The sequence below is a fragment of the Macaca nemestrina genome, chromosome 2 (genome assembly GCF_043159975.1).
Source record: "Macaca nemestrina isolate mMacNem1 chromosome 2, mMacNem.hap1, whole genome shotgun sequence".
Taxonomy (NCBI): Eukaryota; Metazoa; Chordata; class Mammalia; order Primates; family Cercopithecidae; genus Macaca; species Macaca nemestrina.
The window spans coordinates 116534741-116552828 of NC_092126.1; the positions used below are offsets into that span (position 1 = coordinate 116534741).

At 38.5% G+C, this 18088-nt stretch overlaps 1 protein-coding gene across 6 annotated transcripts in view; it reads right to left on the bottom strand.

The window, feature by feature from the left end:
* Positions 1–18088, bottom strand: part of LOC105480565 (Scm like with four mbt domains 1) — a 150043-nt gene that overhangs the window by 73607 nt on the left and 58348 nt on the right. The window contains exon 2 of one of the 6 annotated variants that reach the window (XM_011739636.2): positions 13152–13214. The exons of the other annotated variants lie outside the window; for them this stretch is intronic. The gene's annotated coding sequence lies outside the window, so the exon portion shown is untranslated. The remainder of the gene's footprint in view (positions 1–13151; positions 13215–18088) is intronic. 6 annotated transcript variants of the gene reach the window in all.

An 18088-nucleotide genomic window follows, 5' to 3' on the forward strand; every position in this document is an offset into this window, starting at 1 on the left:
CATATATAGCAGACAAAATATTAATAGCCATAATAGCACCTATTAAATAAATAAGACCAAACCTAGTAACATGGACACTTTTTTAAAAGGTCAGATATGAACGATAATTGTAGGGAATGACTGGTAATCACATGAAAATATATTCAACCTCAACAGCTAAAATTTTATTTTTCACCCAGATTAGCAAAAACAAAAGATTAGTAACACTGAATATGGTTGAAGACATGGAGAAATGGAAGCCGTCATTATCAGTTCAGGAGCACAAACGGATATAGCCCTTTTAGAGAGAAATTTTATTCTATCAAAATTTTAACTTGCATTCTCTACAACCCACCAATTCCACTTCCAATATATTTCAGAAAAATATCCAGAGACAATAAGGAAATAAGCAGCACAACAACTTCAAAGAAAGAGTTTAAACTGTCCTCATTTCAAGGCATACACAGAGAAACATCCCCATGTGTACAAAGAAGCAAGAACCAAAATGGTTCCTTGAGCAATGCCTATATTAAGAAAAAACTGGAGGCCGGGCGCGGTGGCTCATGCCTGTAATCCCAACACTTGGGGAGGCCGAGGCAGGTGGATCACAAGGTCAGGAGTTCGAGACTAGCCTGAAAAACATGGTGAAACTCCGTCTCTACTAAAAATACAAAAAAATCAGCCAGGCCTAGTGGCGGGCGCCTGTAATCCCGGCTACTCAGGAGGCTGAGGCAGGAGAATCACTTGAACCCGGGAGGCGGAGGTTGCAGTGAGCTGAGATCACACCACTGCCATCCAGCCTGGGCGACAGTGTGAGACTTTGTCTCAAAAAAAAAAGGAAAAAGAAAAAGAAAAGAAAAAACTGGAAACCTCAGGGTCAATCAATACATAATGGCACATCCACAAGATGAAAGTTAAAAAGAATAAGACAGCTTAGTAAGCATAAAGTTTATGCTGGGGTGATGAAATAAGCTTTGGATTTGGATAGTAGTTTTATATAGACATATACATATAACCTATATCTATATAAAACCGAACAAAAACAAAACTACATATTTCTACAGGTACACATATGTATATGTGCAGATACCTTTAACATGGTCAGGAAGAATACATCCAAATCATTAACAGGAAATTGAGATTCAGGGCAGGGCAAAAGGGTCTGTTTGTTTTAACTGCATTTGGTAAACTTTTCAAGGTAAAAATATACTCATATGTTTACTTCAGTGATTTAAAATTTTAAGACAAAAAAATGCATTTATTGACATGGAAAGCTATTTATTCATTCTTTCAATAAATATTTACTGGAAACTTACCATGTGTCAGGTACAATAAAAAAAAAAAAAAATTAGAGATATATCAGTGAAGAAAACAGACCAAAATCTCTGCCCTCATGAAACTTGTATTTTACTGTAAGGAAGAAAGTGTAATACTTTCTCTAAACGTCATAAGTGATAGAGCTGGGGAGGAATGACAGTGTGGGGTGGTTAAATCGGGTGGAGAGAAAGGAGGCTTCATTGAGAAGGTAACATGGACAAAGCCTTGAGGGAGCCATAGAAGGAAAGAGCATGCCAGGAAGAGGGAAAAGCCAGCACAAAGGGCCTAAAGGGAGAGCATGTGAGTGTGAGCTATGTTCCAGGAATAGCAGGGAGGCCAGGGTAGTTGGTGCCAAGTAAGCAAGCAAGAACAAGTAGAAGGAGAAAAGGCAGGAGAGAGGTCAACCTCACACTGCCTGCCACCCCCAGGCGCCTCTGTGAGCACTCCCCACCTACAGCCCTTAAGGAACTACACTTATCAGGTGACCCTGCTCCTCTGGTGGTAACAAAACATAAAGGCAATGTTGGTGGGAATGTTAAAATGATGCAGCCACTTGGGAAAACAGTCTGGCAGTTCCTCAATGTTAAACATAAAGTTACCATATGGCCCAGGATTTCACTCCTCAATATATACCCAAGACATACGAAAACATATGTCCAAACATAAACTTGTTCGTGAATGTTTGTAGTATTATTTATAATAGTCAAAAAATAGAAACAAATCAAATGTATCAACCAATTAATGCATAAGTAAAATGTAATATATATAATATAATGGAATATTATTCAGCCATAAACAGAAATGAAGTACGAATACATACTACAACAAGGATAACCTTGAAAATATTGTACATGAGAAGACAGACACTAAAGGCCACATATTATATGCTTCCATTTATATAAAATGACCAGAATAGGCAAATTCACAGAGACAGAGGGTAGATTGTGGTTGCCAAGGGCTGGCAGAGAAAAGGTAATAGATAACGACTACTACTATGTACAGGGTTGCTTTTGGGAGTATTAAAACATTCTAATATTAGACTGTGGTGAGAGTTGTGCTATTCCGCGAATTAAAAAACTACTTAACTGTAAACTTTAAATAAGTGAGTTTTATGGTCTGTGAAATATATCTCAGTAAAACTATAAAAATAGTACTTATATTCAAGGACACAACTATGCTTTTAAATAACTTTTCAAATACAGAAGCCAATGACCAAAAAAAAAACAAAAAAGAGACAAGATTATCTGGGTTACCCTTAGGATATGTAACAGAAGGAGAAAGAAAACAATTTGGCTGTTACTGGTTTGTTATCAGTTAAGGTAATGCTGTGCTTTAACAGATAAATTTCAATTTTCAATTGCTTAATCCAACAGATATGTATTTCCCACAGAGATGAAGTCCAAACAGGTGTCCCTAATCAGTAGACAACTCTCCACCATATGATTATTCATGAAGCCAAAAGCCTTCCACCACATACCTCTACCATCTTCAACAAAATCTTCACAAATCATTCACTGTAGGGGATCACACATGGGAGGTTTTCATGGGACAGACCTAAAAGCGGTACGTCCCTTCCACCCACATTCCACTAATTAAAATCCAGTCACAAGACCCCATCCAACTACAAAGGAAGCTGTAGACTATAGTGTGGCACTTCCCACCATTAGTAACAGAGTGCTTAAATTAGTACTGCCATTCACCAGAACTTATATTAACAGTAAATAGCAGTTATTTTATTTAAAGGAGGCTCTATGAATCAATAGTAGTGTGTCATGGAATTCTTTGTCAATAAATATTTACTGAGCACATATTATTGCCACACCACATTTGTTCTAGGTGAACAAATATTTTGAAACCTGCCCTCACGAATCTCATAAAGTGTGTAGATAGCCAGCAATACAATAATTACAGTTGAGCCTTGAACAACATGGGCATGAAATACATGGGTCCACTTACAGATTTTTAAAAATAACTATCTCGAAAAAATTTTTGGAGATTTATGACAATTTGAAAAAACTTGCAGACAAACCATGTAGCTTAAAAATATCAAAAAATTAAGAAAAGGGTGTGTTGTAAATGCATAAAATACATGCAGTATTAGTCTATTTTATCATTTACCACTTTAAAATATATACAAATCTATTATTCAAAGTTAAAAAATATCAAAACTTGTACAAACACAGACGGTACATGGTGTCATTCCCAGTCCTGAGAAATGTAAACAAACCTAAAGATGCAGTTTTACATCATAACTACACAAAATTAAGTGTAGTATATATTGTGCTACTGCAATCATTTTGTAGCTATCTCCTGTTGCTATTGCCTTGACCTCAAGTGTTGCGACTATCTGCTTAAAATGCTGTGACACTAATCATCTCCACATGGGCAGTTCGTCTCTCCAGTAAAATGCATAAATAATATCACAATAAAAAGTGATCTCCCATGGTGCTTACACATTTTTCATGATGCTTACTGCAGTACTGTATTTAATAACACCCTAAGACCCATAGAAAGTACCACTAGAGATGCCGGATGTGCTCTCAAGAAGCAGAGAGAAGTGGTGACATCGTAAGAAAAAGCTGGATTACTTGATATATACAACAGATTGAGGTCTACAGCTGCAGCTGCCTCCATTTCAAGATAAGTAAATCCAGCATAAGGACCATTGTTGAAAGAAAAAAAAAAAGCAAAGGAAATGTGTGAAGCCATCACTGCAACTATGCCAACAGGTGCAAAAACCTTGCATTTTGTGTGAATTACATTTTTATCTCACGTTGAAAATGCAGCTTTTATGTGGGTGCACGACTGCTGTAGAAAGGCATACCTATAAACTTTTGTATGACTTGAGAAGAAGTGAAGTCATTATATGACAACTTAAAGCAAAAGAAAGGTGAAGGAGGCCGGGCGTGGTGGCTCACACCTGTAATCCCAGCACTTTGGGAGGCCGAGGTGGGTGGATCACCTGAGGTAGGGAGTTGGAGACCAGCTTGATCAACATGGAGAAATCCCATCTCTACTAAAAACACAAAATTAGCCAGGCGTGCTGGCGCATGCCTGTAATCCCAGCTACTCATGAGGCTGAGGCAGGAGAATCACTTGAACCCAGGAGACAGAGGTTGCGGTGAGCCGATGCACTCCAGCATGGGCAAAAAGAGTGAAACTCCATCTCAGAGAGAAAAAAAAAAAAAGGTTAAGGATATAAAGCTGGAGGATTTAATGCCAGCAAAGGATGCTTTGATAATTTCAGAAAGTGCTTTGGCTTTAAAATTTTAATAGGAGAAGCAGCTTCTGCTGACCAACAGGCAGCAAATGAGTTCCCCAATGCCATTAAGAAAATCATTGAGGAGAAAGGATTTCCACCTGAATAGGTTTCTGTGGGGTTTTTTTGAGACAGGGTCTTGTTCTGTCACCCAGACTGGAGTGCAATGGCATGAACTCGGATCACTGCAACCTCCACTTCCCAGGTTCAGCAATCTTCTTACCTCAACCTCCCTAGTAGCTAAGACTACAGGAACGTGCCACTACGCTCAGCTAATTTTTATTTTTTTTACTTTTTTGTAGAGACGAGGTCTCACTATATTGAACAGACTAGTCTGGAACTCCTGGGCTCAAGCAATCCTCTCATCTTGGCCTCCCAAAATGCTGGGATTTCAGGCATGAGCCACTGCACCCAGCCGGAACAGGTTTTTAATGCTGATGAAAGTGCTCTATTTTGGGGGAAAATGTGCTACAAAGGACATTTATTAGTAAGGAGGAGAAGAAAGCACCAGGATTTAAGGGAGGAAGGGATAGGCTAACTTGACTATTCTGAGCAAGTGCAGTTGGGTTTATAATCAGGACAGCCCGCTAACCCCCACACCTCGAAGGGAAAAGATAAAAGCCAGCTGCTAGTCTTTTGATTGTACAATAAGGCCTGGACAACAAGAACCCTTTTTCTGAATTGGTTCCATCAATGATTTCTCCCTGAAGTCAGGAAGTACCCTGCCAGTAAGGGTCTGCTTCTTAACGTTCTTTTGATAGTTGACAATGCCCCCAGCCACCCATGAGTTCAACTCTCCCCATGAGTTCAACACCAAAAGCAATGAAGGGAGTCTACTTGCCCCCAAACACAATGTTTCTAATTCAGTATCTAGATCAGGAGCTCATAAGGGCCTTTAAGGCTCATTACACACATTCCTTTATGGAAAGGATTGTCAACACTATGCAAGAGAACCGTGATAGAACATAATGAAAGTCTGGAAGGATTACACTATTGAAGATTTCATTGTTATAGAAAAAGTCCTGAAAGCCATCAAGCCTGAAACAATAGACTCCTGCTAGAGAAAACTGTCCAGATGTCCTACATAACTTCACAGGATTGACAACAGAGCCAATCACGAAAATCATGAAAGAGGCTGTAGATATGGCCAAAAAGGTCGGAGGTGAAGGGTTAAGATATAGATCATGGGCCAGGTGCCATGGCTCACACCTGCAATCCCAGCACTTTGGGAGGCTGAGGTGGGCGGATCACTTGAGGTCAGGAGTTCCAGACCAGCCTGGCCAACATGGTGAAACCTCCTATTAAAAATACAAAAATTGGCCGGGCGCGGTGGCTCAAGCCTGTAATCCCAGCACTTTGGGAGGCCGAGACGGGCGGATCACGAGGTCAGGAGATCGAGACCATCCTGGCTAATGCGGTGAAACCCCGTTTACTAAAAAAATACAAAAAGCTAGCCGGGCGTGGTGGCGGGCGCCTGTAGTCCCAGCTACTCGGGAGGCTGAGGCAGGAGAATGGCGTAAACCTGGGAGGCGGAGCTTACAGTGAGGTGAGATCCAGCCACTGCACTCCAGCCTGGGCGACAGAGCGAGATGCCGTCTCAAAAAAAAAAAAAAAATACAAAAATTAGCCTGATGTGGTGGCACACGCCTGTACTCCCAGCTACTCGGGATGCTAAGAAAAGAGAATCGCTTGAACCCAGGAGGCAGAGGTTGAAGTAAGGTGAGATCGCAGCACTGCACTCCAGCCTGGGCGACAGAGCAAGACTCCATCTCAAAAAAACAAAAAAAAAGATACAGATTGTGGAGAAATTCAAGAGCTAATACACAGCACACTAGAGGAATTAACAGAAGAGGAATTAACAGAAGACGACTTGATGGAGTGTCAATAAGGAAGAAGTGCCAATAAGGAAGAAGATGTAGAAGAAGCAGTGCTAGAAAATAAATCAACATTGACAATCTGGCAGAAGGGTTCAGATTATTCAGGACTGCTTTTATGACAAGATCCCTCTATGATATGGCACTGAAACTAAAGCAAATAGTGGAAGAGGGGTTGATACCTCCTCAGCCTATTCAATGTGAAGATGATAAGGATGAAGACCTTTATGATGATCCACTTCCACTCAATGAAGAGTCAATATTAATATATTTTCTCTTCCTTATGATTTTCTTTGTAACATTTTTTTCTCCAGCTTACTCTATTTTAAGAAAACAGTATGTAATATACAACACATAAAATATGTGTTGATTGACTGCTTATGTTCTTGGTAAGGCTTCTGGTCAACAGTAGGCTATTAGTAAAGTTTTTGAGAAGTCAAAAGTTATATGCAGCTCTTCAGCTGCATGTGGGGTCAACACTCCTGTGTTGTTCAAGGGTCAACTATAATATGTATGTTGAATGGAAACAAATGTTAGGGGGAAAAAAACTGAACAAGGGAGGAGGACAGAGAGTCCTACTTTTAACAAAGTGATCAAAGTCTTAGTTGAGGTAACATGAAACAACACCAGAGGGAAATGAGGAAGTGAGCCATGTGGGTACCTGCCGAAGAATATTCAAGGCAGAAAAACAAAAAGTGCAGTCTCTGAAGTGGGAGCTTATGTGGCATATCTGAGGCCACAGCGGTTGGAACAAAATGATCACAGCAGAGATGCTATGAGATGAACTCAGGAAGCTATCAGGGAGTCATATTTTACATGAACTTGCAGGCTGCTGTGAAGATTTTGCCTTTGGGGAAGCCACTGAAAGATTCTGAGGAGAGGAGGAACACAATTTATTTTTTAAAAGGATCACTCTGCAGCTATGTGAGAACAAAGCAAGAGCAGAAGCAGGAAGACCAACTAAAAAGACTACAGAATAATCCGAGTGAAAGGTGTTGGTGGCTAGGCCCAGGACAGGACAAGTGAAAAGAAATTTTCAGCAGCATCTGGGCTGACTGAAGTTTCTGCCCTAAGCAACTGGAAGGATAGAACTGCCACTTATGGAAAAAGGTCTGAAGTAGGAATGGTTTGAGGAAGAAAAATTATGATGAGCTTCAGTGCAAAATAGGGCAATATGATTACTTTCCTCACCACTAAAGGTTTGCTCTTGGAGTTTTCAGGAAAATGTTTTCAATCAACAAAAGTGTAATTATTACACCCCTTATCCGTGTAGTATCTCCAATTTATAAGCTTTTTTCACCCATGATGCTTCATCTGAACATAATAAAAAACTATTTTAGACAGCAAGAATGGGGCCAATTCTTTTTTTTGCCCCTTGGGAACCTCCTCGTTGGCTTCAATCCCATCTTACATTTCACCTTCTCCAGGTTTACCAATCAGCCTTGAAGGCATTTCCCCATAGCAATTCAGTAATTTATGCTGCCTTATTTTTAAAAATTCCAATTTCAACACCCACATACTTTCCAATACAGGCACTTCAATGACAAATTTTCTAGCTTTCTTTAATGTATGTCTTTCAATAATCTCAGGCATAAATATTTAAAAATTCATACCATAATGAATACTATATTGAATATAGGTTATATATTATTATAGGTAACATTTATTATATTACCTATATGTTACATATTATATATAATATACCTATGTTATATATTATTATAATATATATTATATACCTACATGTTATATTATAATACATATATGCCTATATTATATGCCTATATATTATATATTATGTTACATACCTATATATTATATATAATATATTATATATGTTATAATATATAATATATACCTATATATTATGTTATATATGCCTATATATTATATAGTATTATAACATATATACACCTATATAGTATATATTATAATATATTATATACACCTATATATTATATATAACATATAATGAATACTATACTAAATACTATGTGTATATATATTCATACTATAATGATTCATACTATAATGAGTTTGGAAATCTCAGGCTGACCACCCTATAAATCCCTGGTCCACAGTTGCTAAGTATGACCACTTTGCAGCCCTGCTTCCTTAGCAATTACTGATTAGTACCAGGATATCGAGCACCTCCTCTTTGCCAGATACCAAGATGACTAAATTGCAGTTCTGAAATTATCCTCACTGTACCAAAATATGACAAAAGTATTTAAAATCATTTATTTATCCTTATATTATCTTATAGGCTGGAATGGTAGCTCTTCCAGAGTTCAAATATGATTACATTTTCATCAATTAAATGCTTTATTTATGGGAGCCAGTAACATGAGCACATGTTGAAACAGTATGTCTTTGTTATGATTAAATCAGGAGCTATTTCATTCACCAACATAAGCACTGTCAAAAATTCCTATGGCCTAGTGATGATGTAGTAGCCATCCTAAAGTATTATAAAAAGATTAAAGGAAAAGACCATGTTCAGTTATGAAAAGACTTGAAACTATTCTGTAATTTCATGGTTGCTGTTTCTCAGTTTTCTCATGTCCACACATGAGAAACTTCATTTCAATAGAACAAATGCTTGTTAACCATTTATCAAGAAAAAAGATTGAGTACCTACTATGTATGTGCCTGGCACTTTTTATGTATTGTATGCTAAATAGGCACACACAACACTGTCTGACACATGGTAAGCTTAATATTTAAGTGTTTATTATTTTTTAATGATCTCTTATTTAATCCTAGCTATTCTGCTTAACTCATACAATGAAAACTCCATTTTACAGATGAGGAAAAGTTAACATGTCAGTTCCTATACAGTCATGCATCGCTTAATAATGAGGATATATTCTGAGAAATTTGTTGTTTGGCAATTTTGTCATTACTCAAACATCATAGGGTGTACTACACGAACCTAGATGGTGTGGCCTACTACACAACTAGGCTATACGGTATAGCCTACTGCCCCTAGGCTACAAACCTGTAGACAAATGTAACACAATGGTATTTGTGTACCTAAACATATTTAAACATAGAAAAGGTATAGTCAAAATATGTCATAAAAGATAGAAACTGAGGCCAGGCGCGGTGGCTCACGCCTGTAATCTCAGTACTTTGGGAGGCCAAGGTGGGCAGATCACTTGAGGTGAGGAGTTCGAGACCAGCCTGGCCGACATGGTGAAACCCTGTCTCTACTAAAAATACAAAAATTAGCTGGGTGTGGTGGCGGGTGCCTGTATTCCCAGCTACTCAGGAGGCTGAGGCAGGAGAATTGCTTGAACCTGGGAGGTGGAGGGTGCAGTGAGCCGAGATCATGCCACTACACTCCAGCCTGGGCGACAGAGTGAGACTCCGTCTCAGGGAAAAAAATGAAAGATAAAAAATGGAACACTTATATAGGGCACTTATCATGAACGGAGCTTGCAGGACTGGGAAGTTGTTCTGGGTGAGTCAGTGAGTGGTGAATGAATGTGAACGCCTGGGATATTACTGTACACTACTGTAGACTTTCTAAACACTGTACATGTAGGCTACACTAAACTTGTTTTAAGAATACTTTTCTTCCTTCAATAATAAATTAACCTTAGCTTACTGTAACTTTATAAACTTTTTGAGTTAAAATTTTTTTGACTTTTTTGTAATAAACCATAGCTTAAAATACAAACACTGTATAGCTATACAAAAATATTTTTTCGGTCCACATCCTGTCCCACTGGAAGACCTTCGGGAGCAATAACATGCATGGAGCTGCCATCTCCTTGGTAACAATGCCTCCTTCTGGAATATCTCCTGAACGACCTGTCTGAGGCTGGCTTAAGGTTAATTTTTTTAATAAGTAAAAGGCATTTACTCTAAAATAATGATTAAAAAGTACAGTAAACACATAAACCACAAACACAGTCATTTATTATCATGCTCAAGTATTATGTAACGAACATAACTATATGTGTGATGCTTTTATACAACTGCCAGTGCAGTAGGTTTATTTACACCAGCACCACAACAAACATGAGTAATGTATCTCACTATGACTTTAGGATGGCTACTACATCATCACTAGGCTATAGGAATTTTTCAGCTCCATTATAATTGTATGGGACCACCGTCATATATACAGTCCACCACTGACTGAAACACCATCATGCCATGCATGACCGTAGATAGGAAGCAGCAGGGGCAGCATTTGAAAACTCATCTGATTCCAGAGCCTCAGCTCCTTAGTCTTTCTGGGCCCTGGACTTTCCTTGGAGCTCAGAGAATACAAGGATAATTGTGAGGTATGTCTTATACCATAGAGTGATGGACCTAGATGATCTACGCTCAAGTCGTTTTATTCATTCATTCATTTAACTTCTAAGTTCCATACTGTTCTACTTAAAATGGTGAGTAACCAAGAGTCTGGATGGCACCTAGACAGATGCTGCCATCTATAAGCTTCTAAAATCTTATTCTAGTAGGGCCCTAAAACAGATTAATTCATATGAAAGGATAAAAGCTAAAACCAAAACTCTAAATTAATGAACACCTTACTAGTATATACACTAAGAAACTACTTTCTTCACAGCATTGTACAAAGTTAAACCCAGTCTAGATTCAATTCTCTCCAATTCTGTAATGGTCACTACTAGTAGCCTAACAAGTCATTTTCTCTACCTCTTCCTCTTTGCCACTAAATCCCTCATTTGTTCGGGTAACAAAGTTTCATATACTGGATTGTGCCCAATCTCATGCCTCTTTGTTAGGTAACTGTATTCTGAGTCTTCCTTGTGGCCATGTGACCCAGTCCTGGCTAAAGAGAAGAGAAAGTATGCTGAGGAGCTTGTAGGAAATGTATGTTCATTCCTAAGAGAGGCAACATAGTTTCAAAAATGTCTTGAGTTTGTGTAATATCAACAATGTTCATCTGACAGTGGTAATTCTCACTACTCAGGTCAGCAAACACATCACATTAAAATGTTTTCAGCCTATATATTCTACTTCTCTCAGAGTCCATGGCTATTATGTGTCAGGTCCTGTTCTAGGCACCAGTGTAGAATAAGGAACAAATCAGACTAAAATCTCTGCTCCGGAAGCATAGCTGGTACTCAATAAATACTTGTTTAAATAATTAATTGTAAATTCAAATGATTAATAAACTAAAACTTTGATAGAATAAACCACTAATTAGTTCTAAAATAGGTAAGTTTAACTTAAACTCATATTCAGATAATTTTATATACTGAACCTCTGAGACCAAATGATATAGCTAAAAATGTATCTTTTTGACACCAGAAAATATTGAATGTAAAAGGTATTGGCAGGCAATCATACTTACTACAAGAAAACTAGGCCAGGCGCGGTGGCTCGCGCCTGTAATCCCAGCACTTTGGGAGGCCGAGGTGGGCGGATCATGAGGTCAGGAGATCGAGACCATCCTGACTAACATGGTGAAACCCCGTCTCTACTACAAAAATACAAAAAATTAGCTGGGTGTGGTGGCGGGCGCCTGTAGTTCCAGCTACTCGGGAGGCTGAGGCCAGAGAGTGGCATGAACCCAGGAGGCGGAGCTTGCAGTGAGCCAAGATCATGCCACTGCACTCCAGCCTGGGCGACAGAGCGAGACTCTGTCTCAAAAAAAAAAAAAAGAAATGAAAACTAAATAATTTCTGATTTTCCAACAAAAAACATACGTATGCAAATTGAAAGAAAGTGTTCCTTTAGTATTAATTTTGCTATACCTCTAAGGGATATGTCTGAAGGGTACACTAAGTACACAGAAGTACTCAATGAAGATTTAAATCAAATTTCAGAATGTAATTTCTGGCAAAAAAAAAAAAAAACTTATGAAAGGAAAAAGGGAAAGTGGAGCTAGGAAACAAAATAATGAACATTTTGAATTATTCATGAATTTTGATGTCTTTCCCCTTCCTAATCTCTTTCCAATTACCATGATCAAGAACGGCCATATGACTAATTTTGACATTTGGTAGGGTAGCTTAAAGCTCTCTGGCACTTCATCAAATTTACATTAAGCAACAAAGAGTCTGGCAATGGGGCAGTTTAATCCTTACAGAGATAGCCGAGAGACCAGTCAGGGACACTAACGTAATTTAACTCTAAGAGCTCAGCTACAGACAGAACAAAGCAGAAACCTGAAATAAAGGCCTCCAAATGTTTTTGAGGTTCTTAGCTCTAGGTTAAGGAACTGACCACAAACCAAAGAGACGTGATTCTAATCAGGCCTAGACAGTTACTTGTCTTTACCCCACAAATAGCCATCTCTGTGCTCATCTCAGTATAGCCAGTCCCACAAAAAGGAAGACAACTGGGAGAGGAGAAGAGGAGGAGGAAAGATTTGAAAGCTCCCTGATGGCCACAATTGAAGATCAGAAAGACAGGTCAATTAAAGATATCAAGTGCACATATATGTGCCAGGAAAAGACAGCTTCCGACAGGACCAAAGAAACCTCCATTTGACAGTCTTCACTTTTTCCCCCACTAAATTCCTTGTTGCCTCAGATGTGATATTATGTCTACAAATTCCCTGGCACATGAACTGTTGAGAAACAACTAGAAGCAACATAAAAGCCAATTACATTACATTAAAAGCAGATTATTCTCCTGAGGAGGTTGAAAAATCAACTGAAGCTGAATACTGAGTATAACTAAACTTGTTCTACCCAAAGCTTGGCATAGTTAGTACCTCAAAAAAGATCACTCACCAGAAGAGGTGCTTAAGATGAGACTTTGCACTTCTGTCTTCATCAGTTGGGCAAAATATTTCTCTGAAAAGTGAACAACAAAACTCACATGCTGGGGAATGACCACTAGTGAGATAACAGACTAACCACAAAAAATGAGATCCAGCTTAAGTTGCACAGTCTACCATTTACCAGTTCAGTTTCCTTGTCTGTTACATAGGGAATATGATGAAGGGTTGTTGTGAATACTACTTTAGAGGCTACTGAACCTAGGCTACAACTTACCAACATACAAAATGTTTAAGTGGTTTACTTAGACCTCAAAACAGGAGAAAATCAAGACATATGAACGATAACACCATATCAAAAGTAACAGGGCAGTCCTGGCAAGGAAGCATATGGTCTTGGCAGCCAGACTGCTGGGTGTGAGTCCCAAGTACCCAGCGTGCTTGCTGTGTAGTAATCAGCTGATTAGTGAAGTAATCAGTTTATGCCTCAGTGTCCTCATCTGTAAAATGCAAATGCTAACAACAGTACCTATCTCACAAAGTTACCTTGATTATTCAATTAATGTACTTAAAAGTTTATTGCATAGCAAGCCCTCAACTATTACTACTGTAATAAGCCTCTTACTAGAATGAATGTTTACTGTTTCAAAGATGATTCCCAACCCATAAGGAAGTGAAATGCCTTCTTTTTTTTTTTCCTCAACAAATACCCTTCTAACCTCTCCTAGCAAACTTATACCGTACACATTTTTAAATTAAAACACATTTCCTTATTAACTCTTTAATGGAATGGAGTAACATTGAATTAAGAGAGCAGCCAAAAGGTAATAAACAGCCATCATCAAAAATGTCAGAATCATCACGAAAGCATAAAAAACAAAGTCTTTCCCCAAGGGAGTAAGAGGCTCTGCCTCAAACGAGAAGAGGGCTGAGGGGAAGTTATAGTGGTTAACTTAGAGAGACCCTTGGGAGGTCCAATCACTCACCAAACTTTATTAACTCATGATTATAAGGCAGGATGCTCTGGGGATTTTGCTGCTTTGTATTGTTACATTAAACATACAAGCATTTTTAAAAGCTCTATGTTGGAATTTTAAGATGCCTAGACTATAGATACATATGCTGTACAATTAATTCACTGGAATGTTTTTAAGTTTAAGACCCTACAAGAACTAGATCATCAGTTATAAATACTGAGAACTTTTGGATAGGCTACCACCCCTCAAAAATCACGACAGGCAACCATACAGGTCAGTACCTCAAGAACACCTCAAGAACCTGTCCCTCAAGAATCTGTCCCTCAAGAATCTGTCCCTCAAGAACGCCTCCCAACTCCAGGGTAATGCTGCTGCAAGGGCATCCTTGGGGAAACACCACGGTGAATGTCTGCTGCAAAACACTGAGCCAATACCTAAGAGGCGTGCTGAACATTTAACAACAATGATACAACGAACAAGTATTAGTTATTCAGAAAAAGTATAAATTATTTAGAACACAAAACAACCCTTCAGGAGCTTTTAAAATAAGTGCTTCCAAAAAAGGAGTAAATCTCTGGTCACTACTAGAGATGTACTACATAACACATTAAATCTGTAAAATAATTTGGCACAAAAAGTTAAATAGACACGAGGAAAAAACCAGCCTAGGTTATGATAATTAATTCGGAATCTAAACAGACTCATATGCAAGATGTAAAACCAAAACCCTAACTGGCAGAATAGCAGTCTACTTACTTACCTGTTATTTCCAAAGAGCAGCAGGACACTTGGCAGCCTTCTATTTGGTTAGTATTAGACCCTAGTCACACCTCAATAGTTGCTTTTATAGACTTCAGTACCCCCACATCTTTCAATCTAACATACGTAAACATTCTCTGAAAGCCAAAAGTATCTATGTTAAATATATAGAAATTTTCAGTTAAATCTCTATACCTGTCAAACAGAAAGATTCCTCTTCCAGATTTCTTTTCTCCACTTTTCTATTCTTTCCTTAAAAATTATTCGGTTTCTTTCCTACCACTAAATTATTATTTTGTGAACTTAAATGCAATATTACAAAGGTGGCCAGTTTTCTAAGATTAGGACTTACCAACTCCACTTTACAGTGCTTAGTACAAAATTATTGGTATAATTTTCAATCCTTAATAATACTATGCTACTAATGGTCATGTTTTCATGTGTTATAAGCAACATGCCTTCCGGGAATCTGAGGCACGAGAATGATGTGAACCCGGGAGGCAGAGCTTGCAGTGAGCCGAGATCGCGCCACTGCACTCCAGCCTGGCTGACAGAGCGAGACTCCATCTCGGAAAGAAAGGAAAGAAAGGAAAGAAAGGAAAGAAAGGAAAGAAAGGAAAGAAAGGAAGAAAGGAAGAAAGGAAGAAAGGAAGAAAGGAAGAAAGGAAGAAAGAAAGAAAGAAAGAAAGAAAGAAAGAAAGAAAGAAAGAAAGAAAGAAAGAAAGAAATGTGCCTTCCATAAAACTCTTCCTATTCCTACTAATGTTCATGTTTTATAAGAAAAAAATAAGGCCAGGTGTGGTGGCGGCTCACACCTGTAATCCCAACACTTTGGGAGGCTGTAGCGGGCAGATCATGAGGTCAAGAGATTGAGAACCTGGCTAACATGGTGAAACTCTGTCTCTACTAAAAATACAAAAATTAGCTGGGCATGGTGGCGCACGCCTGTAGTCCCAGCTACTTGGGAGGCCGGGAGAATTGCTTGAACCCGGGAGGCAGAGGGTACAGTAAGCCGAGATTGCGCCACTGTACTCCAGCCTAACGACAGAGCTAGACTCCATCTCAAAAAAAAAAAAAAAAAAAAAAAAAAGAAAAGAAAAAAATAGTGTTTACATAATGTATAACTTATTTCAGTCTTGGACAAAACTATCATTGAAACAGACAGGTGCCTGAAGTCATCCAAACAGACTGACAAGAATTTAAAAGTTCATTATTTGCAAATTAACAATGCAAAAGGTAGGCTTGAGGCAGAAAATTGGTTACTAATGTCTCCTTCAAAGGGAAAAAATTTCCAGCACCATCTATTAAAACTGTTTGGATATATTCCAAAGGCTAGTTGTCTTTGAGAATTTTTCTTGGGAGGGGTTGTTATTTTAATTGTTGTATTTAAACTGTTCAAAAAATAAATGGGCTTAGTTGGTCAAAACACAACCACTCACTCAGGAAAAACATCATCATAAAGGTAAAAATAACTCAAAGCATACACCTGAAGTCATTAAAAGGTTTTTCCTCAGTTTTGTCTTATAGCATGTGAGATAAATGCAGTATTATTCTCTATTAAAGTATAAAAGACAACTCGACTCAGTTGATAAACTCACATTAAATTCCTCCAAAATGGTATTTTGAAGAGTATCACAGGCTCAGCCACATCAAGTTTGGAATTTTGTGACACAGAGTCAGATGACAGGACACTCAGCCCTTCCTGACTTGGAAACCAAAACCAAATGCTTAAAGAGACTTAATGTCAAATCTAACTATCCAATGTCTTAAGTTTACTTCAAATTCACCTCAAAGCAATCTTTAAAGAAAAAAAATCAATAAGCCATTCAAACACCAGAAGACTACTTTTCTCGGAATCTTTAACAAAATGTCAAACAAATTCAGATTGTTGGACTTCAAAGAGCCACCTTAATATTTGAAAATGTCAAGAAAGAGCTGAGCAAGAAAGAAAGGAAAGGGAGGGAGAGAAGAAGGAAAGAAGGATGGATGGAAAGAAGGAAGGAAGGAAAAGTTTTCTCAACTTTAACAAATACTATTATCAAAACTAAGAAGTTTTGGCCTTGGGAATTCAGACATTATGCATAAAGCAAGGAAATAAACCTAATGAACAGATATTACTACTAGGGGGTGATGTCAACCTTGCAATTTTAGAGAGATATTAATGAAGTGGGGTGAAGTATAAAGAGAATAATTTTTTCACTTCAAATGATGAGTAATGAAGTTCAACATATAAACATTTTTTGTTTGTTCATTTTTTCCCAAATAACTACTTTACACCCACATTACTGTCTCATTTGCAAACGTCTGCATAGTATCTTCAGCAACTACCTAGCACTGCACTTTTACATACATTAAGCCAGCTGCCTGGATGATTTTTTTAAATCGCTCTTTGTTTCACTGAATAACTGAGGCTGGTGACTCTAAAAGTTACAAAAAACTTCAGTAAGTAACACCCAGTCCAACAGTCCTCAACAGTTCTGTGGTACACACCATTACCATGTGCCAACATTTCCACAAATAACAACAGCTCTCCATTACCCTATAGTGCTTCTCTAGAGAATTCTTCCCTACCTGCGGTGGTTTGAATGTTGTGTCTACCCAAAATTCAAATGTTGAAACTTCTTTTTTTTTTTTTTTTTTTTGAGATGGAGTTTCGCTCATGTTGCATAGGCTGGAGTGCAGTGGCACAATCTCAGCTCACTGCAACCTCCACCTCCTGGGTTCAAGCAATTATCGTGACTCAGCCTCCCGAGTAGCTGGGACTACAGGCACGTGCCACCACGCCTGGCTAATTTTTGTATTTTTAGTAGAGATGGGGTTTCACCACGTTGGCCAGGCTGGTCTTGAACTCCTGACCTCAGGTGATCCACCCACTTCGGCCTACCAAAGTACTGTGATTACAGGCACGAGTCACCTCACCCAGCCTGCACGTTGAAACTTAATTCCTAATACGACAGTATTAAGATGTGGGGCCTTTCAGGAAGTGACTGGATCAATGCCATTACAAGAAGCTTCTGAGAGCTGCCTGCCCCTTCTTGCTCTCACATTCCCTTCTGCCTTCCACCACGTGAGGATGCACCATCAATGAGGAATGACACCTTCCCAGACACTAAATCTGCCAGCACCTTGATTTTGGATTTCTCAGACTCCAGAATAGTGAGAAAATAAGTTTCTATTATTCACAAGTTACTGAGTCTCAGGTGTTCTGTCATAG